The following is a 23,703-nucleotide window of genomic DNA, read 5'->3' as shown; positions in this document are numbered from 1 at the left end:
CTAGTTGGCGCTTCACGTTGGGGTACTCACTAACCTTAGCACTTCCATTTTCAGATGTCTTTGGGGTTGATGTGTCTGCCTCAGTGTCATTGACTTTCTTTCTAGCATGTACATTCTGGCACTCTAAGTTTTGAGCGTGACTTTAGCTTCGAGTCTCTTCTTCCTTCCCCTATGGCTCTTCTTTCCTATCGAGGCTGCGTCAAGATTGCTAGGACCTGGCAGTGATATGCCGGCCTGCTTCATTTGTGCATGGATCATGATATGCAATAGGATAGGTGTAGCCTCCCCATCGAGATTCTCGACATTGAACAGTCCCAATGGGAAAGATGGCACGTTAGCCAAACTTGAGGATGATTTTTGATTTGGACAGTCAACAAAGAGATGAGTGATTCCACACTCAGGGCACCTTAGGTTAGCCTTGTCTCTATTTTGTTGCTCCCTTTCAAGACAGCATGATGAGACATATCTTGGGTGATCACAAGTCTAACATATGATTGATTCTTGGGTCTACCCTCCTAGGCGTCTACCTTGTCCTACTAGTATTGGTTGATAGTCTATAAGGAGTGTGTTTCCCTCATTGTCATGCAAGACATAAGGGTATACATAAGTCTCTTCCTCATTTGGCTCTTCCATGTAGTGGATTGGAGCGTCACTCAGTGAATGGATCACATAGAGACCAGGTGGTCTAAGTATTCCAATAGGATTTATGTCCATTCTAGGAACAGTTGACTTAACATCATTTGGCACAAGAAGGGCCAATGGGGCTCCCCTTGCGAAGAATTGTTGCAGCCTATTCGCTAGGTAAGGTTGTGAGTATGGAATTCTTCTAGGCAATCTACAATGCACAACATCGTGACCAAACCTACCGCCATTAGCACAAGATCATGACTTGGGGTCTTGACACTCGGCTTACAAGTGGTTTCCACCACAATACACGCATTGGGCATGTCGGCGCATTGGGTTTCTTAGCATCTCCTACATCTTGGCTATTTCCATTCTCATGTCAGCCAATTCCTAGTTGGTGTCCATGGCCTTTCCCTTATCTTGGGTACTTGTACGTGATTGCTGAAGCTCTCTCTTAACTTCTAGAATTGGTATCTTCTTGGTTCGAGTTCCTGGAGCTCATGTCCTTCAGCTGATGTACTCGAATGGCTTCTTCGAACACCCTAGCATGTGTGTCTTTCTGGTGCAAGCTCGAGTTGCATACCAAGGATTTATAAAGCTCCTCATTTTTTGTATTCCAATGATGAATACCATCGATACTGCTCTTTCGGTTGGTCGTTCACCCATCGGGATTCTCTTGTGAAGAGACTCCTTACGTGGGTCACATAGTTTCGAATGTCCTCTTTTTCTTTATGCTTGACATTCATAAGTCGTATTAGTAGGTTGTCAGAGTATCCAGGCTCAGAAAATCTCTTAATGAAGAGGTTTTTGAGGCCATTGAAGTTCGCTTGATCTGGGGCATCTAGACTCATGTACCAAGACCGACCCTTTTTGCTTAAGCAAAGCCCAAATGCTTGAGAGCACTGAGTCAAGTCGGTGAGACCGTTGGCCTCACAAATCTACTCAAACTACTCTTTGAAGCTGTATAGATCGTCATGGGGCTGGTACTTATCGAGCTACTTAGTGATAACTGGTATCTTAGACTAGCTCTTGGAGCCTTGGTTTACCCCTAATGCTGCTAGTAGTGATGTTACTAATGCTGCAGTGCTCTGCTATCTTACTATGCTGTCTAGCAATTGCTTCATGAGAAGCTCACTCAGTGTCAAGTCTCCTTCCAGTGCTCTCTCATGGTCAATTCAATTCCTACATGTGCTAGGTTCAGTACTCGTTGTATCTCTCGCATCTCTATGTTTTATCTCAGGCTCCTAGTCTGTTGGTCTTGGTTGTATTCCACTATGCCTTGCAATGCTTTGTGGGCTAGCTTTCTTTCCTCCTCTAGGTTAGCTATGATGGCTTCTGCCATTTTACTACAGTTCTCATACCAAGCGTGAGAATCATAGCTCTTCACCAATTGCTAGATCACTTCTGGGAAAACTCCTAAGTCGAGTTCCTCATTCTGCATGCGGTTTGAGCTTTCTTCAAATTGTTGAGATGACAAGCTCAACACTTGCAGACATTAATGATGGACCGCCTGGTTAGATGGGTCCATACATCTACACTTAGCACGTTGGTGGTCATTATGACTCTCACATTACCACTGACTCATTACTTATTATATTCAGGTTGTTACACCTATTTGCAGTTGGCATAGTTATAGCGCCAGTCGACTAGTGTAGTCAGTTATGCATTGTTTGACTTAGTAGGCCACTTTCCTTTATGTTGTATCTTATATATACTTTGTGTACATTGTAAAGAGTGTGGAAGAAGAAGAAGAAGCCAGCAAGAAAATGTTTTGGCCTCCATCTCTCTTCTTGTCTCTTGAGTAAGTTTCACCTTGTGCATTCTGTGTGTGTTCGGCACAACATCTCTTGAGGAAGTCACCCCACCATGCGATTCTTGACATGGTATTAGAGCTGTGCCACTGAGAGAGGCTGATTTTGAAGGCTGAAGTGAAGGAGAAGAAGCAAGGTTTGAGAAAGTAAGCCACGGGTAAGAAGCTCTCCCATTCTTCCACACTTTCTCTTGGACAGTGCTTGTGGAGACACCAGAAGCAAGGTAGAGCAAAAATCTCAGATTGCAGTGAGATTTGGTCATCTGAGGGCATTTCAGGCCATTCGAGGTTATTTAAGGTACCAGAAGCAGGGGTACTATTTTGGCCATCCGAGGTCATTTTAGGCCCCGTTTTAGAGCCACAAGGTTGCGGACAACAGTTTGAGATACCCTGCAATTTTAGCTGTATCTGCCATATACATGTGCACATGTTACAAATTTCATATCTGTAAGTTCAAAGGTGTTTAGCAACGAATAAACACAAGGTTTATCTGCAAACTGGTTGCAGCTTGCATATATTGTTGAGCAGACAGTGAAAAAGGCTGTCCTGGTGTATTGATGTGTACTATAGGTCGAGGGTTGCAGATGATTTGCTTGTTTTTTGGTATTGGTTTTGTGATAATGGCAGAGAACAATGGAAACCCCATCATTGAGAAGCTCGACAAGAACAACTATCCTTCATGGAAGTTCCGTGTCACGAACTTCCTTATTAGAAAAGGCCTTTACGAGTTTGTGTCAGGTGAAGAAAAGGAGCTGGAGGTGAGTGATCCTCCAACTGCAGAAGAGACAAAGGCACGGAAGGAATGGAATGCAAAAGACAAAAATGTCATGTATTGGCTGTCTGCAATAATTGACAATAATATGCTAGGACATATAAAAAATGCAGAGAATTCATATGCAACTTGGACCATACTTGAAAGTATGTTTTTCGTAAATACAAAGGCACGAAAGATTCAACTCAAGCAAGAGTTGAATACATTGAAGAAAGGGAAGATGTCTATCAATGAGTATGCACTGAAGGTAAGGATCATTGCAGATGTCTTGGCAGCGATTGATGCAATTCTCGATGATGATGATTTGGTGTTGTCTACCTTGGGTGGACTTAACAATGAAAAGGCTTGGAAGTCTTTTGTAACTTCCGTATATGTCAAAAAGCCATTTCCAGATTTCGATGAGTTGGTCTCCCTTATGATATCAACATGTAGAGTGAGACATTTGAAAGAAGTGGTGAACAGGTCCAAGATTTCTACTCCACTTCAGGAAGGGGACGTGGCAGGTTCTCTTCAAGAGGCCGTGGTATAGGATGTGGTAGTGACAACTAGCAAAACAAATTGAATCAGCAATTTGGCGATATGCAGGTTTCAGGAGGTCGTGGTAACTTTAGAGGCAAGGGGAGCTTTAGAGGAAGAGGTGGATGGCAGACCAGAGGTTCTAACAACTCTGGTATTGTGTGTCACTATTGCGGCAAAACAGGTCATATTGTAGCCCAATGTTATGCTAAGAAAGATGATATTCGCAGTGGTAAGTTGCAGCAAGGAAACTATGCATCCTCTTCACGACATAATGAAGATAAAAATGAACGTCTGTTTGTTATGCAGCATATGGTGAATGATGTTACAGGAAAGGGAACACATGATGATGTTTGGTATGTTGATTCACGTGCATCCAATCATATGACCAGCCATGCAGAATGGTTTGGAGAGATGCAGGATTTGCAAAATGCAGGTTATGTGCAGACGGGTGATGATTCATGCCACCCAATTTCACACATTGGAAAAGTTTCCTTGTCCTTGCATGATGGTAAGACAAAGAGTCTTTCAGATGTATTACATGTGCCATCTATTACAAAGAACTTGGTGTCAGTCGGTCAGATAGTAGAGCAAGGGCTGTAAGTCAGATTTAATGCAAAGGGTTGCTTTGTAGAAGACTTCAATGACAAATGCAGGCTAGTTGCAAAGGGAAGTTAAGTTGGATGTATGTTTACTCTGGATGCTGGAATTCCTACTATGAATGTTGCTATGTATGCTAAAGGAAAAGGTGTTGTTGCAGATATTGAAATTTGGCACAAACGCATTGGATATGCAAATGTACAAAGGCTAAAATTAATGCAGTCCAAAGGGTTGGTTACAGGTTTGCCTACATTTAGAGTTGCAAAATTTCATAAGGTATGCGAAGCATGTCAGTTTGGTAAGTAGGCAAGATAACCCTTTTCACATGACAGAGATGTAAGCAGAAATATCCTTGATGTTGTGCATACAGACATTTGGGAGCCTACACAAAATGTATATCTTGGAGGCAGTTCATACTTTGTCACATTCATTGATGATTGTTCTAGAAAGCTGTGGGTATATTTTATGAAGGAAAAGAGTGAAGCATTTAAGCACTTTAGAACTTTTAAGGCTGCAGTTGTAAGAGAAACATGCTTGAAAGTAAAGTTCTTGAAGTCAGATGGAGGGGGAGAGTACCTCTCGAATGAGTTCAGTTATTTTCTGAGGTCTCATGGGAAAAAGAGATAGTTCACATGCAAGTATACCCCATAGCAAAATGGGGTTGCAGAAAGGAAAAACAGGCATATTGCAGAAGTTGCACACGCCTTGATGGGGCTAAAAAGAATATGCCTAAGCATTTTTTGTCTGAGGCTGTTCATATTGATATTTATATTATGAATAGAACTCCCACAGCTGCAATTCATGGGATGACTCTTGAAGAATGCTTTACAGGCAAGAAGCCTGATGTATCGCACTTGAAGGTATTTGGTTGTGTTGCATATGTTCATGTGCCAGATGAGCTACGGAAGAAGCTTGATCCAAAGGCAGAAAAATGTGTCTTTATTGGATACTCTTTAGAGCAGAAAGGATATCGTTGTTATAACCCTGTCACATGTAAGTTCAGAGTGAGTAGGGATGTCATCTTTGATGAAATGAGCAGTTGGTATGCATCTAGTGGTGATGCACTAGATGATGATGATAATCATGACACTCATGTGCAGGTTGAAAAGCAAGAATCACGGACTCTTAGTGGACTAGAGACATCATCTGGTAATCCTTGGTCTGGGAGACTAAGGAGTAGCTCTACATCTTCAAGTGCATCTAGTAGCACTACATGTAAAGAGAAAGGAAAGAATAAAGTGTCAGATGGCATTGATGCAGTTCTTGATGGAGACTCTAGTGGATCCGAGAGTTTGGATGATGAGCTTGGCATTCCTTCTGTCAGGACACCAGGTGTATAGAGAGCTCATAGTAATGTAAAGGCTCCATTGAGTGATCCGGTGGTACGCAGATCTAGTAGGGTCAGATACCATATTAAAAGGTTTGGTTTTGAAGGTTATGCAGCTCACCATTATGCTTATATGGTGAAACTAGTTGAGGATGTTGAGCCCACTTGTTTTGAGAATGTTGTTGGTCATATTCATTGGGATGCAACAATGGATGAGGAGATGGTTGCATTAGAGGACAATAAGACTTGGGATCTAATATCATTGCTAAAGGGCAAGAAATATATTGGATGTAAGTGGGTTTATAAGATTAAGCACAATGCAAATGGTTCTATTAGTAGGTACAAAGCTAGGCTGGTTGCAAAAGGCTATGCCCATACATATGGCATAGATTATGAAGAAACCTTTAGTCCAGTTGCTAGGATGGCAACTGTCAGATGTGTGATTGCTTTGGCAGCAGCCAAAGGTTGGAGGTTGTAGCAAATGGATGTGAAGAATGCCTTCTTGCATGGTGATTTGCAGGAAGAAGTGTATATGGATCAGCCAGCAGGTTATGAAGATTTAGAGCATCCCACGTATGTGTGCAGGTTGAAGAAGGCACTCTATGGGCTCAAGCAAGCACTTAGAGCATGGTATGACAAAATCAGAGAGTATCTTGTCAATATTGGCTTTTATGTTTCTAATGTTGGTCACTCACTTTATGTGAGAAAGGGAGATGCAGGTTTGGTTATCATAGTCATCTATGTGGATGACTTGATTATTACAGGTGATGGTGATAGTGGGATTACTGAAGTCAAGGATTTTTTGAAGAAAAAGTTTGAGATGAAGGATTTAGGTGAGCTAAGGTACTTCCTTGGCATTGAGGTGATCAGATGTGATGATGGCATATGGCTATCCCAAAGACAATATGGCTTGGATACGTTGTCCAAGTATGGTATGACAACATGCAAACCACTTTCAGTCCCGTTGGACCAAAATGTAAAGTTGAGTGCTCATGTTGGGGATGAGATAGAAGACCCTACTATGTTCAGGAGGATAGTGGGGAGTTTGATCTACATGACCATTACAAGGCCAAACTTGAGCTACGTTGTTGGTCTTGTGAGTCAATTTATGCAAGTACCTAGAAAGCCACATTTGGATGCATTCAGATGCATATTGAGATATGTGAAGTCCACATTACATTATGGACTTTTCTATGAGGCAGGTACAGATGTATAGGTGTTTGGATACAGAGATGTAGATTGGGTTGGTAGTATGTTTGATAGAAGATCTACCAGCAGATACATGTTCTCTCTTGGTAGTGCAGTAGTTACTTGGAGCAGCAAAAAGCAATCTACAGTTGCTTTGTTGAGTACAAAGGCTAAGTATAGAGGTGCTGCTGTTGTAGCATGTGAGGTAGTATGGCTGCAAAAGTTATTGGCTGATTTAGATATGCAGGTGGAAGGTCCAATTGTCATTTATTGTGACAACATGAGTAGTATACAGTTGGCTAGGAACCCTGTGTTCCATGCCAGGACAAAACATATTGAGGTACACTACCACTTTTGAGAGAGAAGGTACTAGCAGGTGAGATTAACTTGGTGTATGTCAGTACACAGGATCAAATAGCTGACATCTTCACAAAGGCATTGGGTATAGAGAAGCTTCAAAAGTTTCGAAGCTTACTTGGAGTTGCAGAGATGTAGTTGAGCTTGAGGGGAAGTGTTCAGATGACAAGCTCAACACATGCAGACATTAATGATGGACCATCTGGTTAGATGGGTCCACACATCTACACTTAGCACTTTGGTGGTCATTATGACTCTCACATGGCCACTGACTCATTACTTATTATATTCAGGTTGTTACACCTATTTACAACTGGCATTGTTATAGCACCAGTCGACTAGTGTAGTCGGTTATGCATTGTTTGACTTAGTAGGCCACTTTCCTTTATGTTGTATCTTATCTATACTTTCTATACATTGTAAAGAGTGTGGAAGAAGAAGAAGAAACTAGCAAGAAAACGTTTTGGCCTCCATCTCTCTTCTTGTCTCTTGAGTGAGCTTCTCCTTGTGCATTCTCTGTGTGTTCAGCGCAGCATCTTGAGGAAGTCCCCCCACCACGTGATTCTTGACACAAATATGGTTGAGTTCTCAAGCTCCACCAAACTATCAATGAGATTAAGCAAGTCAGGGGTAGATCCATGTCTCTCTTCGCTATTCACTTGGTCCTACGTTGGGCTCTAGTTTCCCAACTATGTCTTGGGATCTTCTCCTATTGGTGGGTTCCTTCAAGTTCTTTTATCTAAGTGAGTTCCTTAATTATTGCATACAATCCTCACATTACCTCCACTCAGTGTGTGTGTGTATGTGTCTATGTTCTTTTCCATGCACTTGTACTCAATCAGGCTTTCGGCTGTTCTTAGGTATACTTCAAGTGCTGGAAATTAAGGTAAGTGCGAAGAACAAGTGTCTAAGCCGCTTACGCACTCTCATTTTTTCTTAGGCCTAATAGGCTTGTTCGATCAATTTCTGGTCGTCTTGATAGGTTTTAGGGTTTATTTCTGCGTCGTCTTACTTCTTTTAGGTTCCTTTTGGGGTCTATGACTCCTCTTGTGGCCGCTAAGGTGTTGACTCTCTCAACAACCTACTCAAGTTGCTAAGTGGCTACATCTTGCAAATTCAGCTATTCCTTGTGCCAAAATTGAGTTCTGGGCGTCGAAATGGCTCACAAAGGTTTGCATGGTTGAAGTCTAGTTGGGTCTGGTGTAAAATTTTCCAAAAAATTTACAAAAAACTGACTCGGCCCAACTTGTCAGAATTGCAAGGGCTCACTAGTGGATTTGGACGAGTTGAGGGCTGAATAGGAATAGTGGCCAAATTTACAACTCGGATGGCCGAATGGATGTGGCCAAGGGCCGAGTCAGGTTAGTGGGCCGAGTGGAAATGGCCGAGTTGTCTATTTGGATGGGCTCAATTGGCCAAATACAAGAGGGCCAAGGGCTGATTCTAGGACTCTGCCCAGAACCAAGCCACTCAGACAGGCCGAGTTGCGCACGACAACGATAGCACCAAGGATGATGTTGTTAAATCCAACGATCCAAGCAATCACAAGACACACAAACTTCCAGATCACAAGAAGGACATAGGAGGAAGGGTTTGATATACCTAATGCATGTGAAGAACTCCCTGATGGCAAGATCCAATCAAATCACCAATGGAAGCTCTCTCTCTCTCTCTCTCTCTCTCTCAATGCTAGGGTGAAAAATAAGCTCTTGTATGGTCTCCTAGCCCTTAAAACCCTTCCCAGGCAAGGACATAGGAGGAAGGGTTTGATATACCTGATGCATGCGAAGAACTTCCCGATGGCAAGATCGAATCAAATCACCAATGGAAGCTCTCTCTCTCTCGGACTGTACAGGAGATCCCGATACGTGTGGCAGTTTGGAACTGCAACGGCTCCCTATGGTCACGACCGGACAGACTTGAGGAGATTTTACCCGACCATGATGTTATATGCCTCACAAAGACACATGAGAGCCCAGAGAGAGAGCTTCCACGCATTACAGGATTTGAGTGGGTATCTGCATACCGGGCTACTACTAGGCAGAGTACATCTAGGGGCTCAGGAGGGGTGGCAATTCTATTCCGTCAGGGGATACAAAGACATATCCAGTTAGTGAGACGAGATGAGGAGGCCAGTTACATATGGATTAGAGTGTAGATATCAGATGAGAGATGGATCTATATGGCAGTATGCTACTTTTCACCACGAGGGTCCAGATATGCTACTATGCAGGGTGATATTCAGGCCAGAGATTCCCCCTCCCCTTATTCACAGCTCTCAGAGGACATTATTCTGTATTCTAGTTTGGGTGAGGTCTTCCTTATGGGGGACTTCAACAAGTGCACATAGAGCCGACAGTGTGAGAGTTTTGATATGGAGCAGCCAAAGATCATGAGAGCATTAGACCCTGAGGAGTTGGGGATCAGTCGGGAGTCAGCAGATATTGGGCCAGACGCCATAGGGTATGGAGGGCATTTACTTGAGCTTGGTAGTAGACATCATCTCGTTATTTATAACGGGATGGCACGATGGCCATATTCAGGAGGTCTTACATGCTTCCCACATGGGGTGACGAGAGTACTGTAGATTATCTACTCGGACCGATCGATGGGATGCATACTATCGAGTCCTTCGGCCTTGGGAGACTTCCACTCGGTGCCGATCACACCTTTCTCAGTTTCTCACTCCTCACCTCATTACCATCACCACCTACGGATATCATACCCCACATGCATACTACCACACACTTCACTCATGAGCTCTCACATGTTTACTCACAGCATCTGGAGGAGCACATCACGTCACTTGATCCATACACACCCCTTGATACACTGACCACTGATATCACACGCATTCTGCATGATTCTGCTACACTTAGTTTTCCACATCACACATACACGCACCCCCCTCGGACCGGTACCATGCCACAGAACAGGTGGTATGATGATGAGTGCAGAGATCTACGTCGACAGCTACGCGATTTGGAGGCCAAAGGAGAGATCACACACAGACAAGCGCAGAGACGCATGCACTGCTTGACCCGCCGTAAAAAGAGGGAATGGGAGGAGGAGAGATATTGGGATATATACCACCTTCTTATGAGCAGAGATTGTGCAGAGGCATGGAGGCAGATCAGAGAACCACGCTCACCCACACCGATACATGACCTTGCAGTATGGCATGGATACGCACAGAGTTTATATCATGTACCCGCACAGCCACTGATACCCACATCATGTACACCGAGACCGGGTATTTCATCCTTTTTCACCACTAATATGGTGAAACATGCTATCTCACGGTTACAGCATGGCCGTGCTCGAGACCAGTTTGATCTTCAGGCAGAGCATATTATATATGGCAGAGACACATTGGCTCCACTCATTGCTCACCTCTTCAACCGTGCATTGTCTGAGGGGTTCCCTGACTCGTGGACAGAGCACACCATTGTACCTATCCACAAGTCAGGGGATCCTATGGATCCTAACACGTATAGGACCATCATGGTTGGGCTAGTTTTGGCCAAACTTTATGGCACGGTGATGGAGGAGGAGCTCAGCACGCTGGCAGAGAGAGAGTGCATGCGCGTACCCAGACAGGCAGGGTTCAGACGGGCATTTTCTACCATATACCACATCTTCACTCTCCATTGTCTGATCGACCAGACACGAGTGAAGAAACAGAGATTGTATTGTTGCTTTGTGGATTTCCGCAAAGCCTTTGACATGGTTCCGAGAGAGAGGCTTTTCAGACGCCTACTTGATCTGGGGGTGGATGATGACATGATGTGGGGTATTTATGCACTATATGAGCGGGTTACTGGCAGAGTCAGATGTCCGGGAGGTATATCAGATCCCCTTGTGAGCACCATTGGTGTGAAACAAGGATGCCCACTCTCACCGACTCTATTTGGGCTATACATTGATGAGATAGCAGAGTTTATTCAACAGCGAGCCGGTGGAGGTATAGATCTCAGTGGAGCCACAATTCATATCTTACTATATGCAGATGACATTGTGTTGGTCTCAGATTGAGCTCAGGGATTACAGCAGCATTTATTAGCATTGGATGATTTTTGCATACAGAGAGGCATGACAGTGAACCTTGGTAAAACCAAGGTTCTTATATTCCATACATCAGCTCAGATACGCAGATAGAGTATTTTCATGGCAGCAGGAGGGAGTATTGAGGTCACTGGATCATATGTATATTTGGGAATCACCTTTACAGCAGCTTGAGGGATTTTCTCGATGACACAGGCAGCTCATGACCGCCTCACTAGAGGATACTCAGCATTGGCTCTTATGGAGCGACAGTGTCATCAGGCACATTTCCAGGAGCCCTGCACCAAGGGGTGGCTCTTTGATACTCTAGTCACTCCAGCACTGATGTATGGAGCAGCTATATGGGGGCCAGGCCTTGCCGATTATGTATGGACATTGATGGAGAGACCTCAGGTGATCATGACATCTAGATTGATTCGCAGCAAGGCCTAAGTCCCACATGACATTGTGCGAGCAGAGCTTGCCACACCGCCCATGCTAGTAGAGGCACTATTTTCTGCTTCCTACACAGATTTCAAGATATGGACAGAGATCGCATTGCATACAGAGCATATATGGCATCTCAGGAGATGGCTCGAGCGGGGGATACCACATCATGGTATGCACAGACTAGAGCTTGGTTTGACAGTGGACATTGATAGACTCCCACCTCTTCTATATGATACTTAGGCTCCCACTTACACCCTCTCTCTCTCTGAGAGGAACAGAGTCATCAGACAAGAGATATGGCATATTTATATACAAAGGACATGGGTCAGCCCTGCATAGCCACTGCCATCAAAGATGGCACATTATTATACACAGTTCTTGAGCATATCAGAGCAGGGATTCATAGAGATTCCGAGATATATGCAGATCTATATGCCACATCGATTGAGAGTTCTTATTGGACAGCTCAGGGTATCATCACATCAGCTTATGACTGAGAGTGGCAGAGCCAGTGGCATCCCACGGGAGGAGAGGATATGCCCCCTTTGCAGATCAGAGGTGGAGAGTGAGGAGCATTTTGTTCTCAGATGCCCGGCATACTCAAAGTTGAGATCTAGATACACATTGAGCAGCACACTTCAGGGATGTATTACTGATATGGATTAGAGATCATTTGGCCCTTTTCTGGGAGAGGCATGGCACATCAGAGAGCAGAGCGCACAGCGGGTCCCAGTCAGAGAGGGGCCCACCCAGGCGACTATTACAGAGTTCTTTCAGACAGACAGAGTGAGAGCTACTATATCAGCCTCCAGCTAGACCTCCGGGCTCACACTACAGCAGGCTGAGGACCAGCGTACCTGATGCCGCACGAGGATCCGTGGGTTTCGGACCCCACAGCCACACTGACAGGAGATCCGGAGGATTCTTGATCTACATCGACAGCAGACTGAGATCTGACGACACTCGACACACTGGATCTCAAACCTCCAGTTTGCTCTTTCTCCACCGCCGATGTACCACATCCTGCATCCAGGAGGGATCTCCTGCTATTAGCGACTTCAACGACTGCTACTACATCCCAGGATAGTATATCTCCCTGCATCTGTTACATATACACATTGCACCACTTTATCACAGCCGACAATTGTTCCCCTATCACAGCCAACATTTGTTCCCCTTTTGTAGCCATTATCTGGAGTACCAGAGCTACATACGCACATACACATACACGACACTTATCACACTCACAGCACCGTATTTTCAGTTTTCAGTTTTTAGCTTTTCATTCAGCACTTTTATTTTGGATAGCTGGACCTCATCAGCTGTATCACAGTTTGTCTCATAGGCCAGTTTTGGTCTTTAGAAGACGTTAATATAACTTTCTTTCTTTCTTTCTCTCTCTCTCTCTCTCTCTCTCTCTCTCTCTCTCTCTCTCTCTCTCTCTCTCTCTCTCTCTCTCTCTCTCTCTCTCTCAATGCTAGGGTGAAAAATGAGCTCTTCTATGGTCTCCTAGCCCTTAAACCCCTTCCCAAGCAAGATCTTGCTATCCCCGATCACTCATTGCTGACATTAATCATTTCAAACACTCTTTTTTCCCGTTTACCACAATTTGTGCCCTATTTTGCCTTATTTTGCTCTGTTTTGTAGCAGTAAACCCTACAGTTTTCCAATCCAATTTCTTAATCCTAACCTATGCTAAATGCAACAAGAATCAAGAGCAAATAACTAAAATGATTTACCCTTCTTTTCCAATCATCAAACAACCAAAATAACCAAAATACTTACTTGTATCAAAGATAAAAAAACCCAAACTTCCTACCTATCTCAAGCTTTGTTTTGGGGATGAATCCCTTACTTCGATGCTTGATATGAGGCGTACAAGTGCTCAAGCTTGAATCCTTGGTCCCAGCACGGAATCAAAATGTAGCGTGTAATCACACTCAACCGCTAAGACCCACGGACCGCTTATTGTTTCAAGCATTTCAAGCGAGCTCTAATGGCTATCTCTCACCTAGCCGATGCGCTTTCGAACCTACGAGTGTAGTGAGCCTACCTCGATACCGAAATAAGTTTCCTCCTCCCTCGCACACACCGGTAGCTCCATGGTCATAGATGCTAGCTCAAGCATCCTCCATTGAGCTCCATCTACCATAGCCACGTGCACGCAAGAAAAGAGAAGAGAAGAAAAGAGAAGAGAGAGAAGAAGAGAAGAGGAGATGGTGAAGATCTTCACCCTCTTGATCCCTCACTCCCACACGCTCATTCCCTCACACTCTCACACTCCCTCTCTCAAGAGCACATGCACAAGCAAGGTGAAGAGAAGAAGAGAAGAAGAGAGGACTCTTGTTAGCCACACACCAAAGAATGAAATTCCATTCACTTTTTGAACTTTACATACAAGCCCTAAAATCCCATGGGGACCCATCCCTTTTTACATGACCGGCTGTTGTGGCAAGGTCCTTTTTCTTATTTCCTTCTTCTTGCCTCATGTCTTACGCCCACACCCATCAATTCTTTTACAAGTGGCACAAGAGGGAGTCTAGAGGTATTTTACAAGAGTTTTTAGAGTTTTTTGAGGTGCCTTCTATTTAAAATTACACTTTTTTTAGACTGTTACAAGAGATTTAGGGGTCACCTCTGCGCCTTTTCTCTTTATTAGTCCTTTTTTCACTCTTTGCTTCATATTTCCACCATCTCAAATTGAGGCTAATAAGCCCAAAAATGTCGGAAATGAAGTTCCTAAATAGCAAAATGTTCAATCAATAGTTTTTTACCAATCAAGATTACATCTTGAAGAACAGTTCAGTTGGGTAGGAGCAACCTAAACTTTAGGAAAGTTTTGGGATTGATTTACATAAATTATTTCAGACTATTGAGCTATACAATCTGAACCTAAAGAGCAAAAGGAACCTCATAATCAGGAATTGAAGAACTTTAGTTTGTGGGTAGTTTAGATATTTGGGATAAAGAAGGACAAAAGACTATTATTCGAGTTGAGAAAAGATATGAACATACCATATAGATCTCAACAAGTTTGATGGAAGACAAAGTTTAGGAAGTCAATTTGAATGAAGTAGGAGAGCCTAAAATGATCAAGCCAAGTATTTTTGTTGAAGAGGGTTTCAAGAAATACTTGGTACAACTATGTAAGGATTTGAAAGACATATTTGCCTAGGACTACATTGGCATCAAAGGATTTGATCCTAAAATTTGCTAGCATAGGATTAACCTTAAAAACGATGCAATACCCATTATTGAAAAGAGGCCCAAAATGACCCTTATTATGCTAATTAGGTGAAGGAAAATATTGATAAGATTCTATAGGTTGGTTTTATTAAACATGCCAATGAAGTGGCCTTGACTATCTTCTATAGAATTGGTGCCCAAAAAGAATGGGAAGATAATGTCTTTTGTTGACTAAAGGGGAGTCAAAAGCTTCAACAATTTTATTTACATTCCCAATTTGATTTATTGATTTCCTCCTTGACGATGTAGTGGGACATGAGGTGCATAGCATTTTGGACAAGTTTTTAGGTTATAACCAGATTGTAATGCATTTGAATGACATGAATAAGATGGCTTTTATAACCAAATGGGGAGCTTATGTTAGCTAATAAACTTTTGATTGAAGAATGGACCATCAGAGTTTTAGGGAGCTATTCAAAAGACTCTTATTCTTGACAACTTTGATGAGAGTGTTCATTGATGATTTTTGTTTCTTTGGTAGTAAGAACAACCACTTGAAACATATGAATGTTCAAGAACTAGATGAGATTTGTAGGCTAGGTCAAGTGGCATAGGAGGTATCCCAAGGAGCTATTGAAGAGACCCTTGATCATGTCAACTTTGATGAGAGTGCTTATTGATTATTATTTTAACCTCTTGAAACATATAAATATTCAAGAACTAGACGAGATCTATAGGCTAGGTCAAGTGGCATAGGAGGTATTTGAGGTATTTATCTCATATTTGTTCCCCCCTCACTACTCTTACTAAAAATGTATGTAGGTAAAATGCTGGGAGGATCAAGAAAACACCTTTGGAGTACTAAAGAAGATGTTGATTGTACATCCTATTTTATAGCCATTTTCATCTTTTTGTGGATGCCTTTTCCATGGTTGTTGGAGCAATATTGATGCACAATAAGGTATCTAGTTGGTTCGAACCAATATGTTACACCAGTAGTAGTAGACTTAGATTTGTAGAAAGGAATTACTCTATTATTGAAAGAGAGGCATTAGGGATGGTATATTCTTGCAAAAGTTCATGCACTATCTTTTAGGCAATCAAGTCATTTTCCATGTTGATCATGGGGCCTTGTTATTCTTTATTAATAAACCTTAGCTAACCAAAAGGCTTGCAAGATGGATGTTATTTCTACAAGAATTTGATTATAAGGTAATTCATATTCCTTGGAAATAGCATGTAATTGTAGATTACTTGAGAAAGTTCAAGAGTGATTATATTGAGGTTGAAGTGCTAGATTAGTTGTTGTTGGATGTTGAGCTATTTGAGATGCTAGTTATGGATTCAGACTCCTATTATGATTAGTTGCTTTGCTTTGTTGTGGAAGGTGTTATGCCACATACTTGAATGTTGACCAAAGAAGGAGATTATCTGTGAAGAGTTGGTCTTATCAAGTTATTATAAATACTCTAGATAGAATAGGGATGGACAATATTCTCAAGAGATGCACAATCGATCATGAGAAGCCAAGTGTGTGTTATGATGCCCAAGCTAGTTTATCTGGCAATCATCTTTTAGGAGAAATTAGTAGAAGGAAGATACTACATGCTAGATTATGGAGGCCAATAGTCTTGAAGGATACTAACCAATATGATAAGGAGTTCTTACAATGCTTAAAGAAAGGCCAATGACAAATGCTTTTTGACGGCAAGAAGTGCTTAAAAATAGCTAAAAATTCCGAATTTTAGGGGAAAAATAGACTTCATCGAAGGCGACAGTTGCAATCAGTATGATTTTAAGTCACAATGCCCAAAAAGTGCTTAAAAGATCCACTGGACGGTAGTCTGTGAATTTTCATAAATTTTTGGCATGACAAATGAGACCATGGGAGATGTCCAGCAGTGGGGGACTTCAAGACAAATGCCCATGATTTTTCCGACAGCGAATCGGACATTGGACGCGGAAGAGGGAGTGCCCGGGAGGCCAAGGACCACAATGGCCAAGTGTAAAAGGACTTGGTGGGAAGGGGGGTGACCCTTGGGTCTCCCAACCCCCCAAAATTTGATGAATGGGGGGGGGCATTTTTTGGATGACGTGAAGAAATATGGTGATGTTCTTGACAGGGCGCCGAATTTTTTTTATGGAAGGGACCATGGAGCTTCAACACAACCCCCAAACCTGATTACATCCCTAACCTTGTGCTTCTCCATGCTCTCCACCACTAGTCTTCATGCGAGCATTGGATGCCTGATTGCTGAGATCCAAAAATAGTCTTTCTCTCTCCTCCCTCTCTCTCCCCTTAAGAGGCATTTTAGGCCCATGAAGAAGATTGAAGATCGATTGAAGACCGCTTGTCCGGCATGGTACCGGATCATTCCTGGATTGGTGGAGGGCTAGAGTTTGCTATTCGGAGGTGGGCTGAGCATTGAATGAGGGGAATGATCGACAGTCCTGCATCAGATTTTAAAACCCGCAAAGAAGGAAAATAACCAATAATTCTATTTTACAAAGGAAAATTGCTTGTTTTTTACATTTGATTGAGTCAATCTTGTTCTTATGGAGTGAAAATTGGTAGAAATGCTATTCATTGTTTGTTCTATGCTTCCATGATGAAAATATAAAAAAACATAAAGTCAAAATGCTGAAAATAATTTTTAGAAACTCGTAAAACATGGTTTTTATGAGGAAAATGAGGGTTTTGGTGTTTTCAGGTGGGATAAACCAATACGCATGGGATAAAATGCTGATAAAATCTATATTTCTATTGTTCTAAGAATCAATAGCCACATCTCTGAAAGCCAAGGTGTCCTAAGAATAGGGAGTCATGGGCTTCCCATAATATCTTCTTTTTCAACACATGATTGAGGGGAATGTAGAGCCTTGTTCTGAAATAGACAAGTACATCATCCACAGTGAGATTTTGGTTTTTGACTCTAAGCTTATCATGAGTGTACTTAACTAGGATTTCTCTAAGCATTAGCTCATACTTAGGATCCTTGTCTACCACTTCTTTACCTAGCTCAATGATTGGATTGTTAGGCATCGATATCATGGTAGCTAAAGACTCTCCTTTAGATGGCTCTTCCATGATAGATGCATTTAGAAAAGATTTACAACTTAGTGCATCAGCAATCACATTCTCTTTCCAGGTCTAAACTTGAAATCAAAATCAAATTCTTGAAAGACTTCAATCCACTGACGCTGCCTCATGTTGAGGTCTGGTTGAGTAAAGATCCATTTGAGACTTTTGTGGTCAATGACCAGAGTAAACTTGCTTCCAAGCAGATAGTGTTGCACAATTTGAGAGCATGGATCACAATTAATAGCTCGAGATCATGGGTGGCATAATTTCTCTCATGGAATTTCAGCTTTCTTAAGGAATAGGCTATCGAATGAACTTGTTGCATAAGCACACAACCTAGTGCAAGAGAACTTACATTTGTTACGACCTCAAACTCTTGATATAGGTCAGGTAGTTTTAAAATGGGTGTTGTTACCAAAAAAATTTTGAGCTTCTCAAAACTAGCAAGAGAACTTACATTTGTTACGACCTCAAACTCTTGATATAGGTCAGGTAGTTTTAAAATGGGTGTTGTTACCAAAAAAATTTTGAGCTTCTCAAAACTAGCTTGCTCAATGGGCGTCCACACAATAGTTGTTTACTTTTTCAGCAAGTTAGTGAGAGATGCAGCTATTCGGGTGTAATTTTTTAATGAAAATTCTATACCATCCAATCATCCCTAAAAAACTTCTCACTTCCTTAACTGCCATTCGAGGCTACCACTCTTGAACATCTCTAACTTTGGCTACGTCTATAGAGATTCCTTCAGCAAATACTATGAATTCGAGATATTCCATATGTCTTTTGAAAAATGCACAATTCTTGTTCTTCGCATAGAGCTTGTGCATCCTCATTGTGTCTAGCACAATGTACAATTGCAGCTCATGATCTTCATCTCTCTTGAAGTATGTTAGGATGTCATCAAAGAAGACTAGGACAAACTCATCAAGATAAGGTCAACACATGTCGTGCATTAATCTGTTAAATATAGCAAGGGCATTAGTTAGACCAAAAGACATTACAAGAAATTCAAAATGACCATATCTAGTATTGAAGGTAATTTTGGGGATATCTTCTTTTTTTATCCTTATTTGGTAATAACTAGATTGGAGATCAATCTTAGAAAATATTTTTGCCCCTTGTAGCCTATCAAGTAGCTCGTCTATTCTTGGGATCGAATACTTATTATTAATTGCAACCTGGTTTAGACCTCGGTAATCAATGGAAAGGAGGAGATTTCTATTCTTTTTCTTTTGAAACAATATTGGGGATCCCCATGGAAAACTACTAGGTCTGATGTACTTGAGTTGCTCTTTCAACTCAATTGCTTCAAGGATAGATATTTTATAGGGACTCTTAGGATTGGAGTGACTCCTGGTTCAAGTGTGATCTTGTGATTGACTTCTCTTCGAGGTGATAATTCAGTTAGCTCATTCAAAAAGATGTCTCCCTCGTCTTGTTTATTCTACTCAACCTTATGTAATTTTATGGGATACACATGTAATCCTTTTTCTAACTCTTTTATTATGCGAGATGATTTGGTTAGTTGAACCTTTGGTTTTCCTACCTCACCTTTGGTCATAAATTTTTCCACCTTTAGATTTTGAAAAGTCACCTAGCCTTTTCTGCACTGAATATGTGTGTCATTGGTAGTCCATGCCCAATAGACATTCGTATGACCCTAAATTCATGATTCTTAATCCCATTTCAGAGAGATTGCTTCACAGGCTAAATGTCACTATGCAAGTTTGCTGAGTAGACAAGATTTCTTTTCCATTGGCAAGTTCCACAAGCAACCTAGATGTAGGCATTGTGTCTATACCTAATTTCATGGCACACTTTGGTGACATGAAAGAGTGTGCTCCATAGTCAATCTAAATTTTAAAGGACTTACCTTGATATTCTATTGGTGTTTGAATCATCAAAAACTGGTGATTTGGGACTTTCTTATGGAGGGTGGCATAAACTAATGCCCTCTCCATATTGGCTTCCATAATTGGGTTTCCCTCTTTTTCAAGATCTTTAAGAATTACAATAAATGCTTTTCCTTTTGCAATTTAAGGTTGATTTTGACCTTTGTATTGCCTTTGGCGAGGAGCTTTGGGGACTGTCTTTTAAAGTGACCTGGCTCATTACAGTGGAAACACCTAGGTACTCCTGAATTACTTCCTGTAGGTATGAAGTTTTTGAGTGCATAATTTGTTTTGGCCCTCTTTCCTTGACCAAGCAGATGCTAACCTTGATAAACTCTCACTGATTGGCAAGTTTCAACCACACTTACCCCATTGGGAATTTCCATGAGTGTGGCTTTACCCCTTTGTAAATTTTTCTCAAGGCCCTCTCCTTTAGTAATCTTATTATTCATAGGTCTAGGTTGCTAACTACCTTGTTGGAGAGAACTAACTCTACTCCAACATGTAGTGTCTAAATGACCAATCTTCCTGTATATATCACATTTGACATTAGGACAATTACAAGGGAAATATTGTGCACCACACCACTTACAGTTGAATTGATGGGCCCACATCATTGGGTGTTCTAGTACCCATCAGAATTTGCTTGCTCTTTAAAAAATTAACATCTAGGGTGATCTAGAGGTATTTCTCAGTGATCATATCAAAATAATGATGTAGAGAGGACTCATAACAAGTGGCTTTAGGAGCTACCCCCCAGTAGGTTACACAAATTGCAAAGAGGTGCTACACCTACACTGACCCATGGTTTACAAAAGGAGCTCTTTGGCTAGTTGTTGGCTTATGAATATTTGCAGGAGCTGGCAACAAAGGCACATTCTGCATCATGCTTCATCTACCATTCGAGTTGGTCACAGGGATACTAATTGCACATTCATCTCCACTAACCAATCCCAAATTATTTTCAAGACTAAGGCTTGAATTTGGATTTTCTCTTGATGCGTAGGCCATTTGTAAGCAAGACTCTACTTCCTCTGCTCAAGTTATAGCAATATCTATATCCACTAGAGGGACACTATCAATTGCTTGGATATTGATGTCCAATCCATGGAAGAAATATTGCAGTTGGGCAGTAGGTGGGATAGGAATAGAGGCTTGCAATTTGAAAATACCTCTTTCATCTTCATGGCATATGCTTAAGCATTTTCATGGGGGTCTTGACGTGTCATATTTAGCACATGTAATCAATATTATCCACCTCTCTTAGGGGAAATTTTCCTTTCAAAGGCCATATAGAATAAATCAATTTTGATTATGGTACCAACTTCAAAGTTGTCATACCACATTGCAGTCCTCCCTTTCAGAGTCATGTTGAGAAACATCATTAGAAGTCCCTCAACCTAAATTCGGCAACTAAACATGAGTTTTTGGAACTCACTGATGTGAAGCTCTGCATCCTTTGCCACTAACCCATTAAAGATGGATAGAGGGAAATCTAATGCTGGAAAATCTTGTGTTCTTGTAGATATTGCAATTGGTTGCACCATAACCATGATCGGGTTTGCTATAGAGGTTTGTAACGATGTAACTATACCCCCACTTGAAGTGGGTTGACTTATAGGAAAAGGGGAGTACTAGAGCTTCCTCCTTCTCCTAATTGTTTGTACCACTAGGGTTACTAAGACCTATTCCTCATAGTGGTATCATGGTGCTATGTTGAGGGGAATACCTCCTAAGGATTTCAGCCCACCATCTAGCCCTTTTGTCTCTTTCTTGTTTTTGGATCTTGGCTTGATGGTGTTTATTGCAAAATAATGGGTCTATCTCGATGCTCTTTGGCATAAACTAATTGACTAGTTCTAATTAACTAAGGTTCGAGAACTACCACTTTTTATCGGTAGCTCCCAAAAAATGCAAAACCTATTGCAACCAAAAATGGGCTTAACACTAACTCTAGGGCTCTAGTTGTGCCTCCTGTACTCATTGAAACAACCTCATGGCCTTGTGGCTAGGAGTTTATAGACACTATGAAGAACTAAATTTATCGAAAGAACATGTTTGTAGATATATTCTCTATATTGTAGTCCAATGTGATGCTCTTCTCGACTCCAAGTAGAGGGAGTACCCAAACATATAGGTTACTAAAACCTTGTAACACAAACAATGGGAGCACCCTCAACTTATCAATGTGGCCTCACTACGACTCTCTTACATCCTAGGAATTGGCCCCAGGATGCATCATCTCAACATATAACACATATGAATGAATTCCACTCTTCACAATATTCATTCCAAGAGATAGTATATTACTCACCAATCTAGTCCCTAAGGAAATGATTATACTAAACCTACAGTTTAGGGAGCCTCACACTCATCATGGGTCAATAGTTTGAAACCAAGTGCTATGCATCAAGGAGATATTTCTCTTTATACCATGTTAATGCAATGAAATGCAAAGTGGATGACATTGTATACACAAACATTTTACCTAAACAAAATCAACATTGTGAATGTGCTCAAACAATTTGTCCATGATTTTCTTTCAACAACAACTTTGCTGCAATGATAAGGCAGTGTCAGACTACTATGTGCCACTCTACCTCTCTTAATACTTAAAATAAGATCAAAACCTATATGAGAAGTGTAGCAAACAAATCATATTTTGGACCATATTCAACACATAAAACCCTCTCTCTCCCTACCATTTAGGATTCTACTTGCGATAAGTAGGTTAATAGGTGTTTCCATGTATGTCTCTTCATGATATAGTAATAAATACATACTAAAATATGCAAATCGGGGTAGTTTGAGGCAAATTATTAAACCCTACCTCCATATACTTGTACAAACATAGCCCTAATTTCTTATAATTTTCCATGTGTGATATCTAATTTTCTCTTAATTAAGACTCATTTTTACTCTATTTTTCAATAATTAGTTGTAATTAGAATTCTAAATTTCTTGCATTTTTTCATGTGAAACATTTAAAAATATTGATATTCATTATTACTCTCCATTTCTCTCCATGGAAACACAATCTGCCATGATGAAACTCATAAAATCGATGATTTAGCATAAAACACCACTTTTTCATGTTTTGAATAAAGTTTATAAACAATTAAGACTTGCTATTCATATTAATATTTCTAATAGAATAAATCTTTTTCAAACACTAAAAACAAATTTCAACCATAGAAAACCAATATACATCATAAAACCGAGAAGAAGCCCACTTACATGTAAAATGACATACACACACCTTGTAATTCAAAAACAAGAAGCCGTTGTTGTATATTCATGAGTAACTTACCCGAGCACATGTCACAACTTTAAAGAAACTTACCAGTGTATCTATGAGCTTGCTTATGACTACATCAAAGCACTTATGTCCAAAATCATATGTATATAATAAGCAATAACTAAGAATATGAACATACCTTTATACATAAATTTTGTCATGTATTTAGTTTTAAATGTAAATTAAACATACTTTCTGCATCATTTGACTACAATTCAAATGTGGTCTTATTTTTATTTAAGTACTAATTTTCCTATCTTAAAAAGAATTAGGGAGCTATCGGTTGCAAAAATGTATACTAATCTTGTATATAGTTTTGTCTCATTAGCAATTCCCTAGTTTTTCTTAAATGCCAAGTCAAAAATTGAAAAATAAACTCAATAATGATTTCATCTATGTATAAATGTGGGAAAATTACATTCATGAATTTTGGCCACCAAGTCTAACTTCTATTAAACCAACTATACAAAAAGGTATATCAAAGATATTTACATCAATTTGAATTCATTTATTGTGGCTTGTACTACAAACTATGTATTATACAATATACATCAATC

The sequence above is a fragment of the Lygodium microphyllum genome, chromosome 22, assembly GCF_053477565.2.
Source record: "Lygodium microphyllum isolate KBCC chromosome 22, Lygodium_microphyllum_v1.1.10, whole genome shotgun sequence".
In the NCBI taxonomy this organism is placed as follows: domain Eukaryota; kingdom Viridiplantae; phylum Streptophyta; class Polypodiopsida; order Schizaeales; family Lygodiaceae; genus Lygodium; species Lygodium microphyllum.
The sequence above is the reverse complement of the archived record's forward strand: the minus strand, read 5'-3'. Positions refer to the sequence as shown.